Source organism: Melanaphis sacchari, unplaced genomic scaffold (assembly GCF_002803265.2).
Source record: "Melanaphis sacchari strain LSU unplaced genomic scaffold, SCAv2.0 Contig40_pilon_pilon, whole genome shotgun sequence".
Classification (NCBI taxonomy): Eukaryota; Metazoa; Arthropoda; class Insecta; order Hemiptera; family Aphididae; genus Melanaphis; species Melanaphis sacchari.
Window position 1 is genome coordinate 1,960,074 of NW_020271264.1, and position 19,716 is coordinate 1,979,789.

A 19,716-nucleotide genomic window follows, 5' to 3' on the forward strand; every position below is an offset into this window, starting at 1 on the left:
TTACCTACCTATTATATTCTTCGACGAGAAAACAACAAATTAAAACCTATGTAGGACTTTTTCACGTAATAGGAATATTACAAATATGACATGAAATAAATTGAACGCGGATGTGTTGTATTTACTTGCTTAGATTAGATGCAAAAGTCTTCTAAACTGTTCGTTAGAAAATTCTATTTATGTTTATGAATGCATGTTATAAGTATAACTTACATGATAAACATGCACCTATACTTATGCGATGGTTAGAATTTATCTCTTTCATCATTGCGTATATTATTTATGACATCGTAATTAGATTAATTACGACTAAATTAATAAATATTTTCTACTGCGAACGCTACAACACGAAACATACACGATCGCTAATGCATTCAACAGCAGTAATTAAACGAGTAATAAATTATTTATCTTAGAAACGTTTCGGTTTTACAATGCTTGCGCATATTAAAAGTTTGCATTAGTTTTGATTTTTAAAATGACAGTAGTTATTTAAAAGTGTTTAATACATCTTTAAAACACGATATGAGTAATGGGTATATATAATATAATAATACGTATATAGAACTGTCGTAATTTGGAACAGTCTTAGATAGGTTATTTTCGCATCTTATGTTCATCAATCTTGTTATAGTTTAGCGTTAAACGGATTTCAAAGACATATAATACCAATAAAAACTATATTATATTTTGATATTATAGTGGAACTATAACATTGCGATTTGAGTTACTTAAAATAGAAATTTCTTTCTGTAAACATATAAACTATATTATAATATCATCGTAAATGTCTACGATAAGATATCCTGATTAATATAATGTCATGCAGTTCTTATTTAACGTGGTTTATTTTAGTAATATGAAAAATTGTATACGTACAATAAACTTAAATACTGTTATACCTGACACACGTTAAAGATATTAAATTAACGTTAAAAACACAATGCGAACAAAAATTCAGAAGATATTTTTTATGACATGATTATGCTATACATTATATAGGTAGGTAAATAATGATGTGATTTAAAATTGTGTTGTTTCTCTTGTGCTTTGGCATGAAACGTTTGATATATTTTTCTCAGTTGTATAAGTCTGAGTAGTCTTACGATACTATACTTTATTATTGAGAGTTCGATCATGATTTCCCCTTTGAATATTTCTGTAATTTTTCCCGGGGGCTTTCAGAGGGATAAAATAAATGCAAAATTATTGATTTTAATTCCGAACCCGTAATAGTTGTCTATTATTGAACATATTTAAGTTTATGCAAAATTCGAACAATCTTCGCAAGACATCACAAGATTTAAATATTATTCATCACATACCGACAAAATGTACAAAAGGCAATAAAAGAGAATAGCGTTTTAAATATGCCACACTCGAATAGTTATTCAATACATCATTGTAAATAAAATAATAAATACCCGATCGCTTATGGGCTGGCTATTGTTTAGTTTTTCGGACTCTTTGAAATCGCTTCATTTTCATTATTTTACGAAAACCGTTAGATTTATAATTAAAAGCCACCACGACAGCTACCGCAGCGCAACGAGTTCCACTCAGAACTTTTAATTTTTTATTTTATATAATTTTCACAATATATACAATACACACATAGTACAATAATACAATGAGTAATCACTTTAAAATTTTAAAAGGCAACTCATTTATAACGGTTGGCCGAGTATAATAATATAATACCGACCCTAAATGAAATTCCTACGAGACTAATCTCGGACGTGGCTAGGGAAACGAGATAAGTGACCGAGACCGGAATAATTGACCCTTTTTTTTTGTATTTATATTTTTAACCATTTTTCCTATCCCATTAAAAATTAAAAACGCTCTTGCTGCACGTATGTGCATATATTATATCATTAATTTGCGTTATTGGTAAAAACTACGTAGTATTATATGTCTCTATGTACATTTATTTTTAAGTTTTTCGATTATTAATTGGTCGATCATCAACACAGCAGCAGATCAATGATGTGATTTTAGATTATCTGTGTGGAAAAATTTATCAAAAGCCAACCTACAATCAGAGCCGCTCACAAAAGAGCCAATTTAGATATACTATTATACATAAAAGTTATTATTAAACGACATTTGAATATTTTATCGTCATTATCAATTGAAAATGATTATGCAAACGCGAATTCAGAAGGTACTTTGAGGTAAGTAGTTAATATTAAATTCGTTAAGTATATTTTGATATAATATGTAAAGAGAATTTAAATTAAATTAATGATCACTTTTATCATTAAAAGTATCTAAAACAATTAACATACTATTGTTTCTATCATGAATAAGTTCACTAGTTTTTCGTTCTTGTATTTTATATTCAATGAAAAATCTGTAAACTACTAAAATATAAGAAGCTTAATAATATATATGTTGCAAATACACGCCTTTTCTTCTTGAAAATGACGCCTTCGAGCAGTAGTTCATGACTCGCGTTTTCAATTTCAATAACAAATCTGTAAAATACTAAAATATAAGGACCATATATTATAAGTTGCGAATGCACACTCTTGTTTCTAGAAAATGTCGCCTCAAGCAGGCACATTGCTGCTTTTGTACTATACCTAAATCAAAAACATAGAATAATATCGTTACCGTGGTTACTGTCGGTTACTTAAGGTCCGTTTCGCGTTAAATCATATGCACACATAGAAAAATGTCGCTTCCACATAACATGGGGAATCGGTGTATTTTAACAAAATCCTCTTGTCTCGACCGGTTCCGCAAACTAACGTGTTATAATTAATTCGCTTTATTTTTCAAAATGGATATTTTTACTTATTTTGTTTATCAATTAAGTTTTTAAGAACTTTAACGATGTTTTGCTCGTAATTCTTAATTTACAAAGTAATGATATACTTAAAGAACATACTTCATACATTTTCACGTCAGCTTACTCAAACATATAAGACGTCTTCTAAAAGATAACATATATAATATAATAATTATTTTATCTTATATTATTATATTGTTTGTTGTAAACATGAAGAAAGTTAGTTATAAAACTTTTTAAACTTAAGTGCATTGTTATATGTAAAATATTTTACTTATTTTAACACAAAAAATCAATATTTTCAAATAATCTACACATTTATCATAAAAAAAAAAATTCTGCAAATAACTTGGTTGAAATAAGAAAAAGTGTCTCGTGTTATTGTATATAATTGACGAGAATTTAACAATTAATTATAGTTAGTGAACATTATCGGATTGATAGAAATTAAATTATAATCTCATTAAAATCGATTGTCAAAAACCTTAAATGTTAAATAAATAATAAGGTACGATTCACATAAAATTTGAATGGTACTAGAGGGTAAATATGAAGAGTTCGAATCGCTATCGTTTTACTGGAGAAAAGATCAAAAGTATAAAAACCGAGACTCGTGGATGTAAACTGATGTAACATATATGGCCTTCCTCAAAATCTAAAGTATTGGTGTTTTTTTAATTAATTTTCGGTAAAAAAGTAGTGTGGGTGTACAATATTAATAATATACTGTTTCGCAGATTTTTTTTTTTTTTGACGTTCAATCGCCAACAAACCGATCGTTTGATTGGTACATATTATATTATTGTAACAGTATACGACTTTAAATTAATCATGTATAATAGTTTATAGACGCGATTCGTATTACCAATAATACGACTATCACGTGAGTTCGAAATGGGAATAGAGTGCTGCTAAACCCTTTTATCGTACAAAAAACGTGATCGGTGTTTACTTATGAATCATTTCACTGTAAATCAATATATGTTATATGTATAAGTATTAGTAGTATTACTATATTTATATATATAAAAAAAATCGTTTTTGTACGGTTACGTTTTTCATAAAAATCAAGTCGTCAATCGTCCTTGTTGGAAAATTAAAAATGAAATTGCGCGGAGTACCTTTTTATACTTTTGTAAGCATGCAAATAGGAAATAAAATTAAAGTTAAATATGAATTCCTACGTATGAGTTGTTATAAAATTTGATGCGTTAGTTTCTGCACAACAATAAGCTATGCAAGTTTTCACATTAAAATCAATACGTAATTTACAAAGTCTTTTTGAAAATAAATAAAAACAGAAACATTTTTTAGTATAAGTATTGGTATTTTCATGATAATATGAATAAAATATGTTATAATTGTTAATTTTTTTATGTACCATTATGCACAGGGTATATTATATTTAGAATAATTCTGTATTAAGTATTTATTTAAAAATAAACTGTAAATATGTTTATTATTTAATAGAATAAATCGTTTTATTATTAAGGATTATTAATATATATTTTGTTCTCTGTAAGAATAAAAAAATTAAAAATAATTTATTAGTAAAAAGACAACAGATAAACCTATCATGTAATAACTTGCGGTTAAAAAGTTATTTTTCTATCACATAACAAAATCTCAAACCACACCTGCAACTATTGCATCTACATATAAATACACAATAGTTGTCATTTGTCAGTCACAATAAGTCTGAATGAAGCGAGAAAAAAAAAATGTTATTAGTTGTTTAACTTATGATACTAAATGTACGTGTTTATATTATATGCGCATGAGAAATACTACGTTGTATTTACGCATAATATATCTACTTATTTCTTGTACGAACTTATTTAATGTCCTTTTAAAATTCGTCTTAACTAACTATACTCTAAAATTATAATGATGTATACTTTAGCGTTCACTTATTTGAACCGTTTTAATATACGCTTATTTATAAGGTGATAATTCTATCTTAGAATATGTTAAATGTTTTTATTTATTTATTTTTTTTTAAAACGTTTATAAACATTACGTTATATTCAATTTTTCCATCTCGGTAAGCATAACAATTTGAAAAATTCTACGCATTTATTTTTTAAGCACTGAAATTGGTATTTTAAAGTAGGTTTTATATTTTCTGAGATATTTTTTAGTACACGATCAAACAATGACCTATATGCATATACATATCTATGTAATTTTATAGTCTCTAAACAGATGTACTAATAAAAATCATTTTGGCTTAAAGCTATATCATTATTCAACATAAGTACAAACATGAAATCGTATAAAATAATAATTGATTATTTATCTACGTACTATATAGGTGTTTACAGTAACTATAATCGCGGCCATACCGCATGAAGCAAATTGACAGCGTTGATTTTTGGGGCGTTGCGCGTGGATATTATTTATCATTTTAATGATGTAATGTGTATACATATATATATTATATTTTCAATTTTGCTCATATTAAAGCCTATTTAAAGGTTAATTATTTATTATTAATTATTAATACTTTACCGTGACTGGTTTAGAGCTAATACGGTAGTAAGTACAAGAACTATTATTGAAACGCAGACCGCTAGAAAGCGTTGGTGCATGTGCCACAATGATTTGTTGTTTCCAAATTGGCATTGTATCATTTTTCAAAAGACAACATTTCAGCAAGAGAAAAAATTACTTAGACATCCATCATACATATAATAACATCTGATCTCCAAGGATGGTATTCTACATTTTAAGTGCGTCGAATGTTTCGTCGGCGATTGACGTTGATAGCGCAATGTCTCGTTTATCACTAGAATTGCATGCAGTAATGTGTTTGAGTGATATTGTATCATAAATAGTTTTTTGGTATATTTTTTAAAGTACCGTTTCATTAGTATTTGTAAAAGTAAATTTTAGCTAATTATACACATGTAAAAATAGATTTTTTCGATAAAAATGCTTACTTAATATTATTAGTGTAAAAACGATACGCCACAATGTTGCCATTAAATTTAGTAAACGCACACGTTGAACCCTGGTTATTTAAGCAAATTATAGTTACTTTAAGAATTTTTAAAATGATCTGTCAATTATTTAAAAATTTAGATACTCAACTGATTTAGATTACGATACACAAGTATAATTTTTCAGCTTTCCAAGTTTTTTAAAATTATAATACATAAAGTTATACGTATTGTTTAAAATACGTTTAGAAACCTGGAATTCGGCTTGTTCGTGTAGGTTTTTTAAATAAATATGTCAAATTAAAAAGCCAAAACGATTTATGATAGTTCATTAAAATGAATACGTATATGATCAGGTACATTTTATATGACTAATTTTAATACAGATAATCTAACAGACAGTTAATTATTACCCTTTATTGTTTTGAAAATCTAATTTTTGTAGTTAATTGTTAATAGAGATAAAAAAATATTTGACTTTGTGGTAACGGTCCAATATGCAATCTACACACTGATTTACGGTCCAATATGTAACTTACACATTGATTTAAGGTCCAATACGCGACCTACGTCATAAATGTAAAATACAAATAATTTTAAATAACCTTTTTTTATTCCACTTCTCAGTGTCGTCTATAAATGTATTATTTCAGTCTATATTGTTATAAAACGTATTTTTCATATCGGTCAAAAAGTTATCAAAAATAGTTTTTGGGTTTTGACACGATCTCCACCACTCTTCTTCGAGTTGTCTATCTAGTAAAGAAGACGCCCCATTCTTTTTAATATTATATTTGGATTTTATAATTCTCCATAAGCCTTCAATTTGTTGAGTGTGTGCTCCTGTTTCCGGGTCAATAAAAAATTTTGAATGGTTAACTGTTTGATGAATATATCCATGTTGATTTAATGTTGAATACGCTCTTCATTTCATTGGTCACTATAAATTGTCGTTCCCGTTTTTATTTCATTTTTAATAATTTGTAAAAGAGTTTCTCGATCCCGTTTTTCTACGAAAAAAAATTGCCGTTCTAATAATAAGTACTAAATGAAAATAACCGCGATAAAGAAACATGTAGATCAACACAATATTATCAGTAGGTCGAGTAATATTTGAAGGTCGCATATTGGACCGTTACCGACTTTGTTTTTAAATAAATTAATAAATATTAGAAACATCGTGTTTGAAATTCAACACAAAACGGCACTTCGTATATTATGATCGCAACTGTATATATATATTGAAAAATCACCAATGAGATTTGTTTGTAGTTGGGTAGTTCAGGCTTGGACCAATTGCGCCTAAAACAAAATTTTTGTTTAGGGTCAGTATACCAATTGCGTTTCTTATATTTTAAGGTCAGTGTACAAATTGCACTTGTATTTAAATTTTCCTATCTTCAAATATGAAAATATTGTTGTTCAATTTAATTCCATCAACACCGACATAAACAATTTATTTACACACAAAAATGCTTAAAAATTAATTTATTGACCAATTGATTACTGATTTAAGTGACTGGTTATAATAAACTTTATAACAGTATCGGGATTTTTATAAAACATTATTATTATTACGCATATTTGATCGTACAAGTATAAATTTGAGTGGTAGACGAAAGTAAGTTTTCATTTTCGTTGGATATTTATCAGCCTAATATTGTTTTGTTGTACAATATATAGGTACTGTACTATATAGGATAACACATCGATGATAGCCATTATTTATATCTTGTTATTTAGTATTAGTTTAAATTGTAAAAAAGTTTAAATGTAAATTATTGTGTAACTGATATAACTTTAATTTTAAATAATTGACTATATTTATTTATTTTTATTTTATCATGTATTTATACTCGCAAAACAATCAATATGTGTATTAATTTATTATTTAATTATAACTAACTAATACATTTTCATTAAGTATTTTAAAATGTATAGAGTGCAATTGGTCTATTGACCCTAACATTTTTAGAGCGCAATAAATTGGTATATAAAATAGTTATTTTAAGCGCGATTGGTAAACTTCTGGTAGTTCGTGTGCATATACACATAGACATGATTTATTAGTTTATATGAATACAGAAAGCACAATTGAAACAAATTCGCGAGTAACGATAATATTTTCGCAAAGATAACAACGCGGACATGGTTTGTTCTTTTAAACAATTTTTAATTCATTTATATACCTCGAAAAAAAAAAAGGTTTGCGCAGGGTTCGTTTCGCACAGTTCATTGGTTATCTTATTAAATGTATACATATTTTTTTTTAAATAATTTTCCGACCGTTATGCACAGTTAAACCCATTATGAACGTTAAATAATTATTATTGTTTCTATAGGCGTAAAATATAAAAACGATTAAAAGTGTAGCCAGCAGTATGGTGCTGCGAGTGTACACATCGTATTTGTAGCATGCCGTTCGTGTTCAATCGATAATATTGTTCAAAACATGATAATTTGTTATTTCCTCTTGAATGACCCTTTTAAAAAACGTATACTAATGCGTGAAACCTTTTGTGTTTCAGCGTCAATGATGAATTACCACCAAGGTTCAGACGACACATTTCTATGTATTTATATATAAATACGCAACTTTTAAAATAATAAAGTGATCTTGTAAGACACGCGATCGCGATTCGGTTTTTATCATACCTACAACTACGATACAACTTGGTAGGTTTTTTTTTTTTTACCATAACGATAATATCGCTTTTTATTATAATTTTTTTTTTTTAACGTAATCGCTTTTATACCGACTAATGTCTACGTTTTTCTATTATTCTAAATTGAAATAAAATAATTATTGCTAAATAAAATATTAATTTTTATGCACGTACAATATTCTACGGTGTTCGTAATATTATATTTTGTACATACATAGTTCGTTATACCTAACCTAACCTAACGTTAGTGCTATGAAATGTATCATTAAAAAAAAAAAAAAAAAATGAAATCCAGTCTGATTTTTACGATGCAAACAAGACAACTGCATAGGGGTGCATGTTTGGTAATGTGTCAGTAAATTGTTTGAACGCATGCGGACCCGGAAAAATATTTAAAAAAATATGCGTTAGTAGTGATTTCGAAAAAACATTAAGTAGAGCCTCTGTCTAAAGGAATTAGATACTTAGTAAAGGATTTATATAGTAAACTGATTTTGTTTTTATTATTTTTTAAATTATTATAATATTTACTAATTGACCGTTAATAACAATAATAACAATATTTATTGCAATAAATTGTATTATTTTTTAATATAAAAAATTTAAATTTCATAAGGTTTTAACCTAATCTTTATAAATTTTGACACTTGAAGTTCAACATTATTGTTTTTGTTTTTTAAATTCTTTAAAATGTTTATATATAATTATTGACGTATATTTTATATCTCTTAAAATTTTTCTCGTTATTTAACCTAACCTTAGCTCGGAGTATCCGCACCGGCTACCATTTGTCCGCTTTGACTCTACTATTCATTTGAAGGTGGCCGTATCGGTTCTTTTCAGATGCCAATGGTATGGACGTACCGGCTCCCAATTAATAGTATTTTTCTTCCCATTTACAGGCTGAGGCTCGACTACAGATATGTTCACCGAAAGGGCTCTTAATGAACAGTTAGCTCCACTGGATCACACTCACAGGCTGGGTAATAATAAAATAGTATACATAGACTAATGCTACGCCGATTGCTCGGAATAACAACACCAAGAAGAAATGTAATATACGCGTTAAAGATATGATAAATAATCAAAAAACAACAAAAGGTGGATGTCTCCACAATTACAATGTATATGTTACCGTAAATGCCCGATCACTAGGTAAACCTAGGTTTTACTAGTTAATGTTAGGTTTTACTGTTTGTACTCAGTAAATGCTGAAATTCTTAGTTTTATTCGGGCTTTTAATAAACACGTTGTGTACATCCTAGGATATACAAATTGACTTAGTAAAAGCTGATCAATACATGACACATAACATTAAAGCTGCTTAAAAATTATAATTATATATTATTAAAACAAATTACTGACAGTTATTTAAATTCTTTATACAAAATAAAAATCATTTAAAAACAGAATTATTATTTATTCTTCATAAAAATTAGTAAAACTGGCGGGTAGTTAGAAATAATTTTATTTATTTGCACATGTTGTGCTATTATGGCACCTGCTATTACATAATACATTTGACTGGCGGCATTTGCATTTTTTAGTTGTACATTTTTTCTGGCAATCACACCTCAAAAATCCTTGCCCACCTGATAGTGAAAGTTGAGCAACAGCTTGGCGTATGCTTGTTGTTGTATTTGGAACATCGGATATTGAAATAAATTTTTCTTCGCATAATGTAAATTGATTTCTAGTGAATAATTGATTCAATGTACCAGCTTTAGATCCTAATCGATAAAATTCTTCGTCAATAATTTCAACAACTATAGCCAATAACGTGCGAGAATCAATTTTACATCGGTCGAAATCTGGAATTTTCACTCGCACTGTTTGACCAATTAATGCAGCAGGAAATTTTTTATTAGATATTGTTTTCATTTTTTTCGCTTGTTTTTCCAGAGATTGAAGTGACTCTACTCGTTGTCGTTTAATTTGAGTAGAACGTTCAAGTAATATTTTTTCATTAACTTTTTCATTTTTATCTTTCTTCGATAAAATTGTTTTTTCATCGTTGTCTATATTTGTTTCTATATCTACCCCTGTATTTTTGTTGATCTCAATATCGATTTTTTTTCCTCGGTTATGATCAATGTCTATGTCCTTATTGATTTTTTCAGTATTATTCTTCTCTTCATTCTCATTGGAAATTGTAATTTTAGAGTCTTCAAGGACAGATATAAGGTCATCTTCATTAATGAGTTCTGTTATCACATTTTTCGGAATGCTCGAAGTAGCAAGTCCCATTTTCATTGTACATCCAAACATTGCCTCATAGGGTGATCGTTTTATACCTAATTCAAAAAGTAGTAATCATTTATAGCTATTTTTTATTATATTATACTTTATTTCAAAACTTATATTAAAATTGTAGGATTATTTTAATACAAATAATAATTCTTCAATGTTATATTATACATGGGTGTACCACAAAAATCTGTGTTTGTTCTGTTGTATATTTTTTCTTGTTTTTATAATAATTACTCAATACTTTTTAACCTAAAACTGTATGATATAATTAAATTGATTTTTATTTTGTATAAAGAATTTAAATAACTGTCAGTAATTTGTTTTAATAATATATAATTATAATTTTTAAGCAGCTTTAATGTTATGTGTCATGTATTGATCAGCTTTTACTAAGTCAATTTGTATATCCTAGGATGTACACAACGTGTTTATTAAAAGCCCGAATAAAACTAAGAATTTCAGCATTTACTGAGTACAAACAGTAAAACCTAACATTAACTAGTAAAACCTAGGTTTACCTAGTGATCGGGCATTTACGGTAACATATATATAATAATATGGTAATATAAGAATAATAATTGATAATAATAATAATAATAATAATAATAATAACAATACGTAAACTTTTAATAATATGGTTTACGTTCACAAATTGAACGCAATACGTCCACTAAACCGAAGGAATGGTCAAATACCCGGAGCCGATACGAACTCATTAGAGCCTGCCGGGAGCCGATGCGGTATCATCCTGTGCGCTAGCTATCGGTAAACTATAAAGTTCAATTTACTCGTAGTATTGTATAATATTCGGTAAAAAACGCAATAACACGAAAATTAAATAAAACATCGTATTTTTACATCACTATATACACATAATATATATTATTATACAGAGTGCCGCCGCCGCGGCATAAATAAGCGATTAACTTATTATATTATTAATAACGGTTTCGTCGAACACATGGAAGTGACATCATAACATATTGCTTCACACGCGGCGGCAGGCCTAAATATAATATATTATACACATGTTCCTGCGGTCTCGGAACAATATAGCATACCTGCTATAATATTATTATACATCGTGAAATATTAACGTTTAATCATTTTGCCGCACTTTTCGCGTCGTTCTGTCTGGTGTCGTATTACACGTGTTTGCGTAGAATAATTCACCTAGACCCATCCCACGAATTGATAGCGACGTCTGACGCGAGAACACGATATCTGTACCGACCACGGTTTTTGTAATGATTTTCATTGTTGTTGTTATTGCGATTCACGAAACATTTATAATGTATCATCGTCAGTATTTCGTTACCCAAAGCTGGCTGTTTTATTGGTGATTTGAAAGTTGATTTGAAACGTATCCACTTATCGGCGAGATATTCGATTTGTTACCAACACGGCTTGTTTGATCACGTTTTAATTTAGAATCATAAATAGAACAAGGACAAAATCCATTTTTTTGAATTATAAACTTTTAAAAGAGAACGTTTACTCTAAATATTTAGCAAGCGGATGATTTTTTTTTTTTTAAACGTGAATGTAGATCTATCTAAATCAATATTGGGATGAGTGATTTTTATTATAATAAATCTATATTGTACTTAAAAATAAACATAATAGTTCTTAAAAATGATTATACAAACACATGAAATACAGCATGTAGTCTTAGATTTAGTATTTATTATATTTGGGTAATTTTTAAAATTTTTGATAGATTAATATGAATTACTTTTCATAAATATTATTAAATTATCATAACTCTCATACCTTTTAAACAGATTACTATACCTAGATCTAAAAACTAAAAAATACTTTTAATTTGAATTTCGAAGTAAAGAAGTAAATTAAAATACCTATTCAAAATTGTGAGATGTGATTTACAAAAAAGGAAATAATTTTTATTGAAACAAAAAAAAAAAAAAAAATTAAGGTACTCTACTTAAGTGATCTAAATCTCTAATGAAGTATTTGAAAAAATTATCTTTAAGTGTACTTAAATATTCCAAAAATAAAAATTTTCATTAATTCGTTTACAACGGAAATAATGTTGGGGTACATGGTTGGCACATCATTTTGTAAGATGTAGTAATAATTATTATATAATAATTGCAATGTTTTTTTGTCATATAACTAATAGCAATATAATAAATAATGAAATATCCTTTAGAATAGAGTTTGTCACACCGCACACTCTCCGTTTTTCATTGTCCTTCGTATGCACTGATTTATTGTTAGATTTAAATTGACTACATCCATTACAGTGACCTACTTAATAACGAGGTATCCTACAAAAAAAAATAGGTCTATAGTAAGCTTAACTTTACAATAGAATGATTTTTTAATAAATCATTTTAGCTATACTTGGAGTACCAAAATATAAGATGGTAAAAAATAATGTTTTATCAAAATGTATTATACCTTTCGCTTTCTACTAATAAATTTTCTTTGTTTCCTAAAATAAAATACAATTTAAACTTGATTGTTTTAATTGCTTTTTCCACTGTCTTGAGAACAAAATATTTTTCATGTTTAGCTTCTGACTTTTCGAGTTATTAAATTAATTTTTTTTTTGAGAAATAAATATAATGTTAGGCTGTTTATATGATATTTCATAAATGTATACTATACAATGTCACTGTTAATTATTATTGTATAAGGCGAAACTTGTGTTTTTCAAAATGAAATTAATTGAAGTTTATTCGACATTAATTTTGTTTGTTTGATGTTTAAACTTGGTTGGTATACCCAAACGAAATTTCTATTAATTGTCAACGGTTGGTTCGAAATAACAATTTGTCAACTTGCCTGGCTTCCCGGCATTACCGGTGCATATTATTTCGAAACGTATAGTTAATCCGATGGCAATAAACACAAATAAATTATTATACCACAGTTATGTACCTGTTACCAACATCGATTTGCTGTGAAATATATTGCCTAGCCACATGATATACGGTTGTGGTATAATATGTTTTTCGTTAAAACGCTATATTAGCATTTTAGATTGGAAAAAAAAGATGAGATGGCTGCCAGCACTTAATAATCAGATTTAGTTTAAGACAATTGTTTGACGATTGCGAATTGCCATGAATAATATTATTGTAATAATAAAATAATATATGACCCGGCGTGCATATATTTTTATTTTGTTGTTATCAAAATCGAAAAATTTCGTATGCAAAATAAAATTACCTGTACCCACCGAAATCGTTGCATGCGAAACGTCAGTTGAACGTAGGATGTAGGTAATATCACGACATTTTACTAAGCGCCATGATGAAACTTTATATAAAAATTAGTTGAACCTATATATAAATCGGTTGACCTTTGTACGGTGGATTGAACTCCACTTCAAGGTCTTAGCAGTTCAGGACGAGATAATATAAATTATAATTGCTTTTACGTTGCTTAAAAAGACAGCGCGTCCGGCCGGATAGGAAAGACCGGCCCTAAAGACATTATTATCGAAATAATTTATAAATTCGACAACTGACCGCAGTCGACCAAACCGTAATGAATGGTACAAAAATCGGATTATTTCCGCCACCGTTCTGACTTTGGACGTATTTTATCGGTTACTAACTTTTTGATATTTTCGATTTTCCGAAAGCAGATTATAATATGTACTATGTAATGACAATTTACCATTTTATAGTAAGTATTTGAAAATAAACACTAATTAAATAATAAAATCGGTAGAATTGAATAAATAATATTTTGTTTACGCAATAATTTACTAATTTTCATAGGTGAAAATCTATAAAATTTCCGAGGTGGAGATAATATTTTAAGCCTATCCCTCAGCTCTTCTAAAAAAATCAATACATTCATCGTTTCGCTTAGAATCTAAAACTAGTATGATTTTATGTTATATTGTAGAAGAGTAGAAAATTAATTAGGTATACTATTATTTCATTAAATAGCCACAAAATACAAATACGCATATTTATTTATAAGTTTTTATTTATTTAACATCAAAACATTTAATAGAAATATTACAAGTTGGGACCATTGCATTTTGTTCAAAGGAGAGTATTTTTAAGAAGATATCTTTAAATAATATGTAACTTAACTTTTGTATTTATTAAAAATAAAACCCCGGTACTTTTTGAACAGACTAAATATAGCTAAATTAATATGCAAGCTAAATTTTGGTACAACTATTATTGTTCTATTTTTTTCAACAAATTTTCCAATTATGTAATTTTTCTGACAATACACTTTGGCAACTGTTTTTGAGGATGGATTAGAGGAATTCAAACTATTTCTAACCATTGAAATTCTCGGTTACGAGTTCGATTTAATATTGAAGGGGTTAGTTTCCCATTTTGAACTGTGTTTATTCCAACAAAACCGGAGACTTAGTATCGGTCAATCCTCGATAAATTTCTCATAATTATTATATTATGATGATATTATTACAGTGCACTCATCGAATGGTAGGTACTATGACCGTAGTAGAGTACCCAACGATATTTCGGTCTGTGTATCACTGTCAACATTTATGTATAATTTATAAGGACATACAAATTGATTTATCGTTTGGCCCTCCTCTCTGGAGTGAGCTTTTAACAGAACGTATTTTATGCACACAGCCTCCACACGTGTGTATAGGTATGCATTTAATTGAACGAGAGCCGATGATACGTTTATTCCTTATTACATAATTCCTTTTGGTCATGGTATATACGTTGTTTTCAAGGGAGTCATTAATAAAAGTTATAATCCATATAATGTCGCCTTTCACAACCGTTTTATGGAGCACTTACCAATTATTATTTTCACCGGACGGACGTCACGAAACACTGCCAACTCTCACCTGCAACACAGAACGCAATATGTAGTGTTGTCGAGCAGTTGTATTTTATAATATCATTGCTCCAAAGTATTCGTATCATCGTCTATGCCAGAGTTAGTGAACCATTTGTGCTAAAAGTGGCACTTAGGACAAATTTTAAAGGCACATGAAAATATTATTTTTTTTTATTGTTTAATCTTGGATTTAGCGAAGAAAAAAAATAGTGAATATTTTTTTATTATTTAAAAAAAATAAAGTTACAAATTATAAAAATAATAACTTGCTGATTTTAAATATATCATCTTATACTTTAAAAATAGAGGTTAATTTTATTTAACTCGACATACGTAGATATGTGAGAATATTTTTTTTACAGTTAATTTTTTCAAATCACAACAGAGGAATAATAGAATTTTGGATAAATCTAATGCTGATTGTGTTTCATTAAAATTTTTAAAAGTAATAAAATATGAAACTGAATTTAAAAATTATAGTGATTTATTTTTTGATTTTGAAAAACTTGGGATGGTTTTGATATTCCGAGCATGTATTTTTTTTTATATCATGTTGTTGTTTTAGTGTTTTTATAAGTAAAAAAGAGAAATTTTTTATTGGATATTTATTATAAATTTCGTATTTACTATGTTGTAAATAAAATAATTGTGGTATTATTTGAATTCTATCGTAGAGATACTGGAAACTATTTAGTATGGTTTAATTTCAAGTTTAAAGTGAAAAGTGAATAATTAAAATTAAAAGAAAATTTTTAATTATTTTTGTCACTCAACTAATTTATCACAGAACGCATTAAAAACTTTTTTATTCATATAGAATTAAAAGTTAAAACTCTTGAAAAACTTTAAATATTAAAAATGTTGATTATTATCTGTGTTAGTTCGTGCTTTAGAGCGATAAGATGATTGACCCCTTCTACGCAATAGACTGTGATATATATATATAATGTTTGATATTTTGATTAATCATAGTAATGTAGTACAAGGAAACACCTAATTATAATTGTTAGGTATATCGTACGCGTAAAGTATCTTCTATTAACAGTTCTGAAATTAAATTAATATGTAATCAAGTCGAATAAAGTTAAAGTGAATGACAAATTTATAAAAAAAATATACTTAGTGAGTTTTAATAATTAAAAGTACTTTACGTTCAATCTAACGATATTACATTTTTTTTTATCAGTATCACTATTCAATAGCCTTTTGAGTATTTTTATTTATGTAGAGCTTTCGTAATCCAAACACTATGAGTAAATTTATTTAGTGACATAATATTTAGTTTGTTTTTTTTATTTGCAAAACCAATTAGTTTAGAATTATTGAACGGACTTAATGATAACTAGTTGAAAACAATCGTTGTTTAATTATTCATATAATATTCAATTAAATTCAAATTATATTAATATCTTGACGGTCATCCACGTCGCCACTTGAAAATAAAACAGCTAAGGGACTACTTTTCATATAACTATGTAACTTCTGTATATTCACGTAAGCTAACTTGAGAAGTCCCGTCAAAGGATTGTTTTTCTTTACTCATTAACATATGTTTTAATAAGTACATTTAATTAATCACGTACACCAATACTATACAGTATGTATAGGTATATTGTATATTCGTATACAAGTATACAGCTTGTAATTTTTAAATAAAACTTATTTTTCATTTAACATATTTTTATTACTTACGCGTATATAGTTGATACTCTATATCAGCGGTTCTCAAACTTTTTATTTCGCGTACCACTTAAGTATATTATCAATCAGTCGCGTACCACTGATGATTAAAAATCCTACCACCATGCGGCCTTCCACAGTTCCGCGTACCATCATGTAGTCTTTCGCGTACCACTAGTGGTACGCGTACCACAGTTTGAGAACCGCTGCTCTATATAATAGTTATGTTTATAAACTGCTTCTTATATTTTTTAAATATTTTAATATGAATAATGAATATATTATAATGTATTATATAATATATATATATATATATATATATATATATATATCCTGCAAGATCCTCATTATCATGGTATTTCATTATGCTACCATAGACATAATAATAATAATAATAATATATAATATAGACATTTTTAAATGCTTACTGTTAGTGTTTTGTGTTATATATAATATAAATATATATAGTTATGAACGAATCCAATTAACATTTACTTATATATTATAAACGTTACTCGTTTTGATTTTAATATTTTATGAAATATATTATAATTCGTAATAATGCGTCATTGTGCGAGGACATAATATTATAATATATGCACGCGATGCGAGATTCATTATAATATTCCGATGTTGTTTTCAATATTGTTACGTTTGAATAATGCGTGTCTCTCACAAACATTTTGCACCCTCGCATTCCAGCAATAAACGTTCTGAACAGCGTAAAATAAATATCTGCAGCTATGGGGCGCGAGCACCCCTCTAATCGTCGCGGAAAAGCTCATTCCCCTATATATACGGACGGGCCTCGCGGGTACGGCTGATCATAACGATAATAACTGCACTGACGACACTACAATATTTTCTGGATTTATAACGATAAAACCTTTCAGATATCACCCTGCATGCGCATTGTTGTTATGATTTTAATTATTATGATATTATTATTCTTGTATTGATTCAATATTTCAAATCAAACGATATCTTTTCCACTTAAATACTTTAAAGACTTAAAAAAATAATCCAAGTAAATTTCAATTTAGAATGTTTGGATATCAGGAGAAAACGCAATGATATATACTTCATGTCCAAACTAGTAAATGGAACTATTTCTTGTCTTGAGCTTTTGGAACTAATACAATTCTATGTTTCTCAATACATGTCTCTTTCCTGTTTTACATTCTATATAAAAAAATCACAGAACATCATACGGTTATAACAATCAACTGGACCGTATTGCACGAGTAATAATTTAAATATAGATCTGTTTAATTCAAAAAGCCTAGTATCTCTAAATTAATCATAAGTCGAAATTCCAATACTTAATAATATATTATATTTTATCGTTGTATTTAAATATATCTTCTGATAATGCTAATAATAATTAAGTTAATTAATATTATTTTGTTCTTTGATACACACAAACTTTATTATCTATGTATTATATATTGTTCTTGAGCCCCAAGTGCCCCTAACAGGCGTTTAAATAAATAAATAAACAATAAAACACTTATAACCAAATATTCTTTTAGTTAAGTTGTGAAAAATATGAAAAAAAAAGTTATATTGAAAAAAAAACTTATTTGTAAAATTGTTAAAACATCGTGTGTATCAAAATAGTCGAAAATAATAAATACAACAGAGATCGTTTATAATAATCACGGTTATACTGATATTTCGGGTTTAATGAACCAAAGTTAAAGGACGGTAAAACTCCCATGTCTTTTATGTTAATTGGTAACAATTGTTATGACGTTCGTATAATAATTACTAAACGGATGTAATGACTTTATTTTTGGTGAATTTATCATTTAGATATGTATTTTATTCGTAATGGCTTCAGAAAATATGGGTTTTATTATTGAAAGTTTATAAAAAGAATATACACTGAGATATAATGCAAAACATTAAACAATCAGTATCAAATTATATGACTATAAACAATTCAAATTTAAAATAAACTTTGAAAAATTAAAAACGAAAATATCATTTTACACAAACAAAATTAACAAAGTTTTTTTAATACATAATAAATAATAATAATTTGTTGCGGAAATATCCTTTACTTTTTGTTAATATACAATATTTTTAATTAAAGTTGATTAAAATTATAAAATACTGTTAAAATGTATACATTTGTGGATCTACCAACAATAAATCAACGGTAAACTACCAAAGAAGATACAACAAGGAATTGTTTAAAATTATGGTGTTAATAATAATAAACTATGTTAAGGTTCAAAAGAATCATTGGTTTGGCTACACAACGAAGATAGACAAAACAAAACGGTTCAGGTAGAGATGGAATGGAAAGCAGAAAGAAGATTCAAAAATATAAATTGATTGACGTGACTTCAAAAGTTTTGGAGTTGAAAACTGGAGAAAGACAGTTTAAGATTAAAATAAGAGGCATGTAGTAATGACGGCAAAATCTTGGAAAGTATACTAGTGACATAATAATACTATAATAATAAGAAAAATATGGTTTTTAAAACTTTGATTATTTTAATATTGTGGTTATTATGACCTATTTTCTTTGATCCTTAGGACATCATTTTAAAGA

At 27.6% G+C, this 19,716-nt stretch overlaps 1 protein-coding gene across 1 annotated transcript in view; it reads left to right on the plus strand.

Annotated features, from left to right (window-relative positions):
• Positions 1 to 8,321: 8,321 nt before the first annotated feature.
• LOC112597306 overlaps positions 8,322 to 19,716 on the plus strand; it is a 210,187-nt gene continuing 198,792 nt past the window's right edge. Inside the window, exons 1-2 of the mRNA XM_025343285.1 lie at positions 8,322 to 8,415; positions 9,308 to 9,388. The gene's annotated coding sequence lies outside the window, so the exon portion shown is untranslated. The remainder of the gene's footprint in view (positions 8,416 to 9,307; positions 9,389 to 19,716) is intronic.